Here is a 12004-nt window from a genome sequence, read left to right as displayed (position 1 = left end):
GGGAACTCCAGCCTTTTGGTTTGACATTCAAAGTTGAGTCAGCACAGACAGAATCTGGCAAGAGGATGGCTGAGATTGCAAGTCCTCCTTAACAGCCTTCAATGCCCGTGTCTTCCTGGTCTTTAGTGGTGGACAAAGGAAAAGAAGGACAGGTTAGAGTTCTGCAGCGGAATTCAGAATTTGAGCAGACCCCACTGCTTTCCCCACGTAGACTGAGCTGCCCTGAGAAGGAGGCCTGAGGTGGGGGATATGCCTCCGTCCCCATTACCACCCTGTCACTGAGCCTGGGCACCCTCAGAACCTCCTCAACACAGGCAGGTGCTACTGAGAGTGACCTGTGAAACAAGACCCTAGTGCACCCCTGGCAGAGAACTGACGGGGAGCAGCACCTGCCTGCACTGGTGTGATAGGGTAGATGGTGAGCCAAGGCAGGGAGGATGAGGAAGACATGTCTCACCCACTGAGTCAGCAGTCCTGAGCCTGGTGCAATTGCATTGCCAGATGTTCCAGCAACACAAGAAACACCATGCTAACACGTTGGAATTGTAGGTATCGTTTCCACCATCCGGGATAGAAAGGCTTTGAAACTATTAATCCCAAGGCCTAGAAGATGGAAGGGGGTCTGCAGGACTCAAAGAAAGGACCCATAAAACAAACTTGTCTAATTGCTTGCCTCTGTCCACTATCTGTTTTGTGAGAGGGTGCCTAGTGCTTACAGAAAGAGACCGTAGGTAATTTTGGGTAACTGCCTCAACAAACTGTCTCCTGTCATGGATCTATTTTACAAGAAGGCCAAGTGGGATCAGAAGCGAGATTAGGGTTCAGACTAACAACCCCCACACATACCCGTGTTTGGGTAGTCCATCCCCTTGGAAGCTGGTACCACGTTTATCCACCAACCAATATGTAAATTCCTCTCCCCCACAACCCCACTGTTTCCCCTGGAAACGGAAACCTTTCCCGTTTCCAGACAACACCCAACCCACCAAGCCACACCATTGAGACAGGGCACATCCCTTCGCCATTTTGGTGAATTATCGTGAGAGATCCTACTCTGGTGCACAGCGTCCCGGGACCTGGAAATAGAGATTAATGTGAGGATCAGAATCACTGCTCTCGAGTTGACGAGTGAAGGAGGGAAACCCAGGCACACATGCTTGCGTGTGCATAACACCACACAGAGGTTAGTGCTTTGGAGAAAACTAATGCAGGACAAGTGCCTAGGAATCAGTGTGCAGGGAGGTGCACTGTGGCCGGTGGTCCGGGAAGGGCTCTCAGGAGACAACACGTACAAAAATCTCTGCAGGCAGAGGGAGCAGCTAGTGCAGGGAATAAAAGAGGTGGGGCATTGAATTGGCTGAGGGTCACTCTGCTCTCCTCTCAGCATAGACGGTAAGAACGGCCATCAGACAGATGCTTAGCAGCCCAGCAATGCAGTGCCGATGATCCGAGTGGAGACACTGGGGACTTTCCTGAGTGAAAGTGTGCACTTGTCAGCTGTAGAGTGGTGTGTTCTCGGTGCTGATTACGCTTTGTTAATTCTTAGAAAATAAACTCCCGTGGGGAATTTCCTCCTATTACTTCATCTTCAGGTGAGAGAGCATGGTGGATTGGCCAGAGAGGAACAGGAGTCAGGCGTGTAAGAAAGGTGATTGAAGTATTTTGAAACAGGTCTCAGTGTATTTGAAATGGGCTAACACTAAATGAGATAAAGCATAAATATTTGGTGTGAGGCTTGAGGAAGGACATTTCCTTTTACTATTTTGGAAAACCAAGAGAAGCAATTCCTAGTTGGGGCCTGTGGTTTTCCTCTGAAAGATGACTTAGAGGATACTTATAGATGGGAAAGGTCACTGCAGTTGCATCCACACGGAGTAAAATCGCCTCTCATGCTCCTTAAAGTCCCTAGTCTGGGCAATATGAGAAAAGACCCCTGATGTGGGCTTTCTGGATTTCTGAAGAAGATGCACTGCATAAAAATTACAAGACAAATAGTCGGCGAGTGGATACTGTGGGAGAAAGAGGTCGTGTTATCACCACAGTAAGAAGGATTCATGGGCGGGTCTTACCGGGAGACTAATCATATGGCCCAGGCATTCTTGTCAACATCTGCCCTGACCAAACCTTTCTCTTTCAGCAGAACCAAATCCAGAAGTGCACCCATGTCCCTCCTGCTCTCTGGCCTTCTCCAGTCCGAAATTCCTCAGCCAACACGTGAAATTCAATCATCCCTCCCAGATTCTCCCAGGAACATGTGCAAGAAAACAGCTCCAAGCAGAGGAACCCTGCCCAGAGGATCGGAATCAGCAGCAGCAACATACTAGTACGCACAGCTGGAATGATAAAGCTGAAGGTCAAGAGGTCAATGAAAGGTCCAAGCCTTTGCCTAAAAGGATCAGTCAGAAGCAAACCTCAAGACCCTTTTTCCAACCTTCCAACGAACAAATGAGCTCTAGTGAGTATGAGACAACGATGGAAGAAGAGCCCCACGGAGGCCTGAAAGAGAGTCCAGAGGACACAGGCAAGTTCTTTGTGAAAGTAGGAATGTCAAGAATTATAACAATCGAGCATAGAGGTTGTTGGCAAGGCTTAAATGATGGGTCACATCTCATTACACATCAGGGGGCACACTCTGGGGAGAAGCCCTATGTTTGCAGCGTGTGCAGGCGAGGCTTTACATGGAAGTCAGGTCTCATCGCGCACCAGAGGACACACTCTGGGGAGAAGCCCTATGTTTGCAGGGACTGCAGGTGAGGCTTTACCTGGAAGACAAGTCTCAGCAGACACCAGAGGACATACTCAGGGGAGAAGCCCTGTGTTTGCAGGGAGTGTGGGAGAGGCTTTACATGCCAGACAATTCTTGTTAGACACCAGACAATACATTCAGGGAGGAAGCCCTATGTTTGCAGGGAGTGTGGGAGAGGCTTTACCTGGAAGTCAGGTCTCATCACACACCAGAGGACACACTCTGGGGAGAAGCCCTATGTTTGCAGCGTGTGCAGGCGAGGGTTTACACAGAAGTCAGGTCTCATCACACACCAGAGGACACACTCTGGGGAGAAGCCCTATGTTTGCAGCGTGTGCAGGCGAGGCTTTACCCAGAAGATAAGTCTCAGGAGACACCAGAGGACACACTCAGGGGAGAAGCCCTATGTTTTCAGGGAGTGACGAAGAGGCTTTACATGCAAGACAATTCTTGTTAGACACCAGACAATACATTCAGGGAAGAAGCCCTATGTTTGCAGGGAGTGTGGGAGAGGCTTTACATGGAAGTCAGGTCTCATCACACACCAGAGGACACACTCTGGGGAGAAGCCCTATGTTTGCAGCGTGTGTAAGCGAGGGTTTACACAGAAGATAAGTCTCAGGAGACACCAGAGGACACACTCTGGGGAGAAGCCCTATGTTTGCAGGGTGTGAGGCGAGGCCTTACATGGAAGTCAGGTCTCATCGCACACCAGAGGACACACTCTGGGGAGAAGCCCTATGTTTGCAGCGTTTGCAGGCGAGGCTTTACCCAGAAGATAAGTCTCAGGAGACACCAGAGGACACACTCAGGGGAGAAGCCCTATGTTTTCAGGTGAAGTCAGTGAGTCATTAGCATTAAGTCACATATCAATAGTCATAGGAAGTCCACAGCCTCTTACTCTCCCCAGGATTGTAATAACTATAGAAGTAATTGGTTAGACAAATCCTCAAGTTTGATTACAAGAGACAAAATAGACAGACAGTTCCATAGTGATATGGGGATGTCAGCACCAAACTCGTTACTGTTTTTTTGGACCTATTGTCAAACTTTTTGTCTCTATACACATCTCTCATTTTCCCCATCACTGAAAGCAGAGGGTTCCTAAAGATCCACAAAGAACTCATTCTCTCAGTCACAGAAATTCATCTCCTGCAAATGTGTAATTATGGAATCAGTGTACTTTTGTTACTCCCCAAAGAGAGGGGTTTGAGACAGACACCCGGGAAGGGAATTCCCCAGACTCTTGGAAAGGGCCTTTTCTCCTAATCAGTTCCCTACCCCTCCTCCCTTTCTTTCTCTTGCCTCTTCTGGTTTCCTACAATGTCTGGAGCCTCAGAGGTGAACGGCAGAGAGAGATGGATGCTTGTGCATAGACGTGAGCCGCTCAGTCTGGGCACCTGGTCTTCCTCACTCTCCTTGCTGCCCCTTCAGGGTCAGCATTTGCTGGTGCACAGCGTACAGATTCCACATCAGTCCATAGTGGTGTGAGTCTCAGCTCTGTCTTCTCCAGCTGTGTGACCTGAGGCAAGAGTCTCAACTTCTCTCTGCCTGATCCCAGTTTGTGTAATGGAAATGGGAACTCCAGCCTTTTGGTTTGACATTCAAAGTTGAGTCAGCACAGACAGAATCTGGCAAGAGGATGGCTGAGATTGCAAGTCCTCCTTAACAGCCTTCAATGCCCGTGTCCTCCTGGTCTTTAGTGGTGGACAAAGGAAGATAAGGACAGGTTAGAGGTCTGCAGCGGAATTCAGAATTTGAGCAGACCCCACTGCTTTCCCCACATAGACTGAGCTGCCCTGAGAAGGAGGCCTGAGGTGGGGGATATGCCTCCGTCCCCATTACCACCCTCTCACTGAGCCTGGGCACCCTCAGAACCTCCTCAACACAGGCAGGTGCTACTGAGAGTGACCTGTGAAACAAGACCCTAGTGCACCCCTGGCAGAGAACTGACGGGGAGCAGCACCTGCCTGCACTGGTGTGATAGGGTAGATGGTGAGCCAAGGCAGGGAGGATGAGGAAGACATGTCTCACCCACTGAGTCAGCAGTCCTGAGCCTGGTGCAATTGCATTGCCAGATGTTCCAGCAACACAAGAAACACCATGCTAACACGTTGAAATTGTAGGTATCGTTTCCACCATCCGGGATAGAAAGGCTTTGAAACTATTAATCCCAAGGCCTAGAAGATGGAAGGGGGTCTGCAGGACTCAAAGAAAGGACCCATAAAACAAACTTGTCTAATTGCTTGCCTCTGTCCACTATCTGTTTTGTGAGAGGGTGCCTAGTGCTTACAGAAAGAGACCGTAGGTAATTTTGGGTAACTGCCTCAACAAACTGTCTCCTGTCATGGACCTATTTTACAAGAAGGCCAAGTGGGATCAGAAGCGAGATTAGGGTTCAGACTAACAACCCCCACACACCCCCGTGTTTGGGTAGTCCATCCCCTTGGAAGCTGGTACCACGTTTACCCACCAACCAAGATGTAAATTCCTCTCTCCCACAACCCCACTGTTTCCCCTGGAAACGGAAACCTTTCCCGTTTCCAGACAACACCCAACCCACCAAGCCACACCATTGAGACAGGGCACATCCCTTCGCCATTTTGGTGAATTATCGTGAGAGATCCTACTCTGGTGCACAGCGTCCCGGGACCTGGAAATAGAGATTAATGTGAGGATCAGAATCACTGCTCTCGAGTTGACGAGTGAAGGAGGGAAACCCAGGCACACATGCTTGCGTGTGCATAACACCACACAGAGGTTAGTGCTTTGGAGAAAACTAATGCAGGACAAGTGCCTAGGAATCAGTGTGCAGGGAGGTGCACTGTGGCCGGTGGTCCGGGAAGGGCTCTCAGGAGACAACACGTACAAAAATCTCTGCAGGCAGAGGGAGCAGCTAGTGCAGGGAATAAAAGAGGTGGGGCATTGAATTGGCTGAGGGTCACTCTGCTCTCCTCTCAGCATAGACGGTAAGAACGGCCATCAGACAGATGCTTAGCAGCCCAGCAATGCAGTGCCGATGATCCGAGTGGAGACACTGGGGACTTTCCTGAGTGAAAGTGTGCACTTGTCAGCTGTAGAGTGGTGTGTTCTCGGTGCTGATTACGCTTTGTTAATTCTTAGAAAATAAACTCCCGTGGGGAATTTCCTCCTATTACTTCATCTTCAGGTGAGAGAGCATGGTGGATTGGCCAGAGAGGAACAGGAGTCAGGCTTGTAAGAAAGGTGATTGAAGTATTTTGAAACAGGTCTCAGTGTATTTGAAATGGGCTAACACTAAATGAGATAAAGCATAAATATTTGGTGTGAGGCTTGAGGAAGGACATTTCCTTTTACTATTTTGGAAAACCAAGAGAAGCAATTCCTAGTTGGGGCCTGTGGTTTTCCTCTGAAAGATGACTTAGAAGATACTTATAGATGGGAAAGGTCACTGCAGTTGCATCCACATGGAGTAAAATGGCCTCTCATGCTCCTTAAAGTCCCTAGTCTGGGCAATATGAGAAAAGACCCCTGATGTGGGCTTTCTGGATTTCTGAAGAAGATGCACTGCATAAAAATTACAAGACAAATAGTCGGCGAGTGGATACTGTGGGAGAAAGAGGTCGTGTTATCACCACAGTAAGAAGGATTCATGGGCAGGTCTTACCGGGAGACTAATCATATGGCCCAGGCATTCTTGTCAACATCTGCCCTGACCAAACCTTTCTCTTTCAGCAGAACCAAATCCAGAAGTGCACCCATGTCCCTCCTGCTCTCTGGCCTTCTCCAGTCCGAAATTCCTCAGCCAACACGTGAAATTCAATCATCCCTCCCAGATTCTCCCAGGAACATGTGCAAGAAAACAGCTCCAAGCAGAGGAACCCTGCCCAGAGGATCGGAATCAGCAGCAGCAACATACTAGTACGCACAGCTGGAATGATAAAGCTGAAGGTCAAGAGGTCAATGAAAGGTCCAAGCCTTTGCCTAAAAGGATCAGTCAGAAGCGAACCTCAAGACCCTTTTTCCAACCTTCCAAAGAACAAATGAGCTCTAGTGAGTATGAGACAACGATGGAAGAAGAGCCCCACGGAGGCCTGAAAGAGAGTCCAGAGGACACAGGCAAGTTCTTTGTGAAAGTAGGAATGTCAAGAATTATAACAATCGAGCATAGAGGTTGTTGGCAAGGCTTAAATGATGGGTCACATCTCATTACACATCAGGGGGCACACTCTGGGGAGAAGCCCTATGTTTGCAGCGTGTGCAGGCGAGGCTTTACATGGAAGTCAGGTCTCATCGCACACCAGAGGACACACTCTGGGGAGAAGCCCTATGTTTACAGGGAGTGCAGGCGAGGCTTTACCCAGAAGACAAGTCTCAGCAGACACCAGAGGACATACTGAGGGGAGAAGCCCTGTGTTTGCAGGGAGTGTGGGAGAGGCTTTACATGCATGACAATTCTTGTTAGACACCAGACAATACATTCAGGGAAGAAGCCCTATGTTTGCAGGGAGTGTGGGAGAGGCTTTACATGGAAGTCAGGTCTCATCACACACCAGAGGACACACTCTGGGGAGAAGCCCTATGTTTGCAGCGAGTGTAAGCGAGGGTTTACACAGAAGTCAGGTCTCATCACACACCAGAGGACACACTCTGGGGAGAAGCCCTATGTTTGCAGCGTGTGCAGGCGAGGCTTTACCCAGAAGATAAGTCTCAGGAGACACCAGAGGACACACTCAGGGGAGAAGCCCTGTTTTCAGGGAGTGACGAAGAGGCTTTACACGCAAGACAATTCCTGTTAGACACCAGACAATACATTCAGGGAAGAAGCCCTATCTTTGCAGGGAGTGTTGGAGAGGCTTTACCTGGAAGTCAGTTCTCTTCACAAAGAGGTTGGGGGGATGGTCTAAGAGGCTGGGGGGCTTAAGTCTCTGACACCAGAGGACACACTCTGGGGAGAAGCCCTATGTTTGCAGGGGGGGGTCCCGGAAGGTCGTCAGGGGAGAAGCCCTATGTTTTCAGGTGAAGTGAGTGAGTCATTAGCATTAAGTCACATATCAATAGTCATAGGAAGTCCACAGCCTCTTACTCTCCCCAGGATTGTAATAACTATAGAAGTAACTGGTTAGGCAAATCCTCAAGTTTGATTACAAGAGACAAAATAGACAGACAGTTCCATAGTGATATGGGGATGTCAGCACCAAACTCGTTACTGTTTTTTTGGACCTATTGTCAAACTTTTTGTCTCTATACACATCTCTCATTTTCCCCATCACTGAAAGCAGAGGGTTCCTAAAGATCCACAAAGAACTCATTCTCTCAGTCACAGAAATTCATCTCCTGCAAATGTGTAAATATGGAATCAGTGTACTTTTGCTACTCCCCAAAGAGAGGGATTTGAGACAGACACCCGGGAAGGGAATTCCCCAGACTCTTGGAAAGGGCCTTTTCTCCTAATCAGTTCCCTACCCCTCCTCCCTTTCTTTCTCTTGCCTCTTCTGGTTTCCTACAATGTCTGGAGCCTCAGAGGTGAACGGCAGAGAGAGATGGATGCTTGTGCATAGACGTGAGCCGCTCAGTCTGGGCACCTGGTCTTCCTCACTCTCCTTGCTGCCCCTTCAGGGTCAGCATTTGCTGGTGCACAGCGTACAGATTCCACATCAGTCCATAGTGGTGTGAGTCTCAGCTCTGTCTTCTCCAGCTGTGTGACCTGAGGCAAGAGTCTCAACTTCTCTCTGCCTGATCCCAGTTTGTGTAATGGAAATGGGAACTCCAGCCTTTTGGTTTGACATTCAAAGTTGAGTCAGCACAGACAGAATCTGGCAAGAGGATGGCTGAGATTGCAAGTCCTCCTTAACAGCCTTCAATGCCCGTGTCCTCCTGGTCTTTAGTGGTGGACAAAGGAAGATAAGGACAGGTTAGAGGTCTGCAGCGGAATTCAGAATTTGAGCAGACCCCACTGCTTTCCCCACGTAGACTGAGCTGCCCTGAGAAGGAGGCCTGAGGTGGGGGATATGCCTCCGTCCCCATTACCACCCTCTCACTGAGCCTGGGCACCCTCAGAACCTCCTCAACACAGGCAGGTGCTACTGAGAGTGACCTGTGAAACAAGACCCTAGTGCACCCCTGGCAGAGAACTGACGGGGAGCAGCACCTGCCTGCACTGGTGTGATAGGGTAGATGGTGAGCCAAGGCAGGGAGGATGAGGAAGACATGTCTCACCCACTGAGTCAGCAGTCCTGAGCCTGGTGCAATTGCATTGCCAGATGTTCCAGCAACACAAGAAACACCATGCTAACACGTTGAAATTGTAGGTATCGTTTCCACCATCCGGGATAGAAAGGCTTTGAAACTATTAATCCCAAGGCCTAGAAGATGGAAGGGGGTCTGCAGGACTCAAAGAAAGGACCCATAAAACAAACTTGTCTAATTGCTTGCCTCTGTCCACTATCTGTTTTGTGAGAGGGTGCCTAGTGCTTACAGAAAGAGACCGTAGGTAATTTTGGGTAACTGCCTCAACAAACTGTCTCCTGTCATGGACCTATTTTACAAGAAGGCCAAGTGGGATCAGAAGCGAGATTAGGGTTCAGACTAACAACCCCCACACACCCCGTGTTTGGGTAGTCCATCCCCTTGGAAGCTGGTACCACGTTTACCCACCAACCAAGATGTAAATTCCTCTCTCCCACAACCCCACTGTTTCCCCTGGAAACGGAAACCTTTCCCGTTTCCAGACAACACCCAACCCACCAAGCCACACCATTGAGACAGGGCACATCCCTTCGCCATTTTGGTGAATTATCGTGAGAGATCCTACTCTGGTGCACAGCGTCCCGGGACCTGGAAATAGAGATTAATGTGAGGATCAGAATCACTGCTCTCGAGTTGACGAGTGAAGGAGGGAAACCCAGGCACACATGCTTGCGTGTGCATAACACCACACAGAGGTTAGTGCTTTGGAGAAAACTAATGCAGGACAAGTGCCTAGGAATCAGTGTGCAGGGAGGTGCACTGTGGCCGGTGGTCCGGGAAGGGCTCTCAGGAGACAACACGTACAAAAATCTCTGCAGGCAGAGGGAGCAGCTAGTGCAGGGAATAAAAGAGGTGGGGCATTGAATTGGCTGAGGGTCACTCTGCTCTCCTCTCAGCATAGACGGTAAGAACGGCCATCAGACAGATGCTTAGCAGCCCAGCAATGCAGTGCCGATGATCCGAGTGGAGACACTGGGGACTTTCCTGAGTGAAAGTGTGCACTTGTCAGCTGTAGAGTGGTGTGTTCTCGGTGCTGATTACGCTTTGTTAATTCTTAGAAAATAAACTCCCGTGGGGGAATTTCCTCCTATTACTTCATCTTCAGGTGAGAGAGCATGGTGGATTGGCCAGAGAGGAACAGGAGTCAGGCTTGTAAGAAAGGTGATTGAAGTATTTTGAAACAGGTCTCAGTGTATTTGAAATGGGCTAACACTAAATGAGATAAAGCATAAATATTTGGTGTGAGGCTTGAGGAAGGACATTTCCTTTTACTATTTTGGAAAACCAAGAGAAGCAATTCCTAGTTGGGGCCTGTGGTTTTCCTCTGAAAGATGACTTAGAAGATACTTATAGATGGGAAAGGTCACTGCAGTTGCATCCACATGGAGTAAAATGGCCTCTCATGCTCCTTAAAGTCCCTAGTCTGGGCAATATGAGAAAAGACCCCTGATGTGGGCTTTCTGGATTTCTGAAGAAGATGCACTGCATAAAAATTACAAGACAAATAGTCGGCGAGTGGATACTGTGGGAGAAAGAGGTCGTGTTATCACCACAGTAAGAAGGATTCATGGGCAGGTCTTACCGGGAGACTAATCATATGGCCCAGGCATTCTTGTCAACATCTGCCCTGACCAAACCTTTCTCTTTCAGCAGAACCAAATCCAGAAGTGCACCCATGTCCCTCCTGCTCTCTGGCCTTCTCCAGTCCGAAATTCCTCAGCCAACACGTGAAATTCAATCATCCCTCCCAGATTCTCCCAGGAACATGTGCAAGAAAACAGCTCCAAGCAGAGGAACCCTGCCCAGAGGATCGGAATCAGCAGCAGCAACATACTAGTACGCACAGCTGGAATGATAAAGCTGAAGGTCAAGAGGTCAATGAAAGGTCCAAGCCTTTGCCTAAAAGGATCAGTCAGAAGCAAACCTCAAGACCCTTTTTCCAACCTTCCAAAGAACAAATGAGCTCTAGTGAGTATGAGACAACGATGGAAGAAGAGCCCCACGGAGGCCTGAAAGAGAGTCCAGAGGACACAGGCAAGTTCTTTGTGAAAGTAGGAATGTCAAGAATTATAACAATCGAGCATAGAGGTTGTTGGCAAGGCTTAAATGATGGGTCACATCTCATTACACATCAGGGGGCACACTCTGGGGAGAAGCCCTATGTTTGCAGCGTGTGCAGGCGAGGCTTTACATGGAAGTCAGGTCTCATCGCGCACCAGAGGACACACTCTGGGGAGAAGCCCTGTGTTTGCAGGGAGTGCAGGCGAGGCTTTACCCAGAAGACAAGTCTCAGCAGACACCAGAGGACATACTGAGGGGAGAAGCCCTGTGTTTGCAGGGAGTGTGGGAGAGGCTTTACATGCATGACAATTCTTGTTAGACACCAGACAATACATTCAGGGAAGAAGCCCTATGTTTGCAGGGAGTGTGGGAGAGGCTTTACCTGGAAGTCAGGTCTCATCACACACCAGAGGACACACTCTGGGGAGAAGCCCTATGTTTGCAGCGTGTGCAGGCGAGGGTTTACATGGAAGTCAGGTCTCATCGCACACCAGAGGACACACTCTGGGGAGAAGCCCTATGTTTGCAGCGTGTGCAGGCGAGGCTTTACCCAGAAGATAAGTCTCAGGAGACACCAGAGGACACACTCAGGGGAGAAGCCCTATGTTTTCAGGGAGTGACGAAGAGGCTTTACATGCAAGACAATTCTTGTTAGACACCAGACAATACATTCAGGGAAGAAGCCCTATCTTTGCAGGCAGTGTGGGAGAGGCTTTACATGGAAGTCAGTTCTCATCGCACACCAGAGGACACACTCTGGGGAGAAGCCCTATGTTTGCAGCGAGTGTAAGCGAGGGTTTACACAGAAGTCAGGTCTCATCACACACCAGAGGACACACTCTGGGGAGAAGCCCTATGTTTGCAGCGTGTGAGGCGAGGCCTTACATGGAAGTCAGGTCTCATCGCACACCAGAGGACACACTCTGGGGAGAAGCCCTATGTTTGCCGGGAGTGTAAGCGAGGCTTTAC

At 49.3% G+C, this 12004-nt stretch overlaps 2 pseudogenes; both read left to right on the top strand.

Moving 5' to 3' along the window:
* The first annotated feature begins 2471 nt into the window (after positions 1-2471).
* On the top strand, positions 2472-3420 carry LOC128627529 (histone-lysine N-methyltransferase PRDM9-like; annotated as a pseudogene).
* A 3375-nt stretch (positions 3421-6795) lies between these two features.
* LOC128627528 (histone-lysine N-methyltransferase PRDM9-like) lies at positions 6796-11997 on the top strand (annotated as a pseudogene).
* Positions 11998-12004: the final 7 nt, after the last annotated feature.

The sequence above is a fragment of the Artibeus jamaicensis genome, unplaced genomic scaffold (genome assembly GCF_021234435.1).
Source record: "Artibeus jamaicensis isolate MK-2021 breed Jamaican fruit bat unplaced genomic scaffold, CSHL_Jam_final contig_432, whole genome shotgun sequence".
NCBI lineage: Eukaryota > Metazoa > Chordata > Mammalia > Chiroptera > Phyllostomidae > Artibeus > Artibeus jamaicensis.
This window is presented reverse-complemented; position numbering and strand designations above follow the sequence as displayed.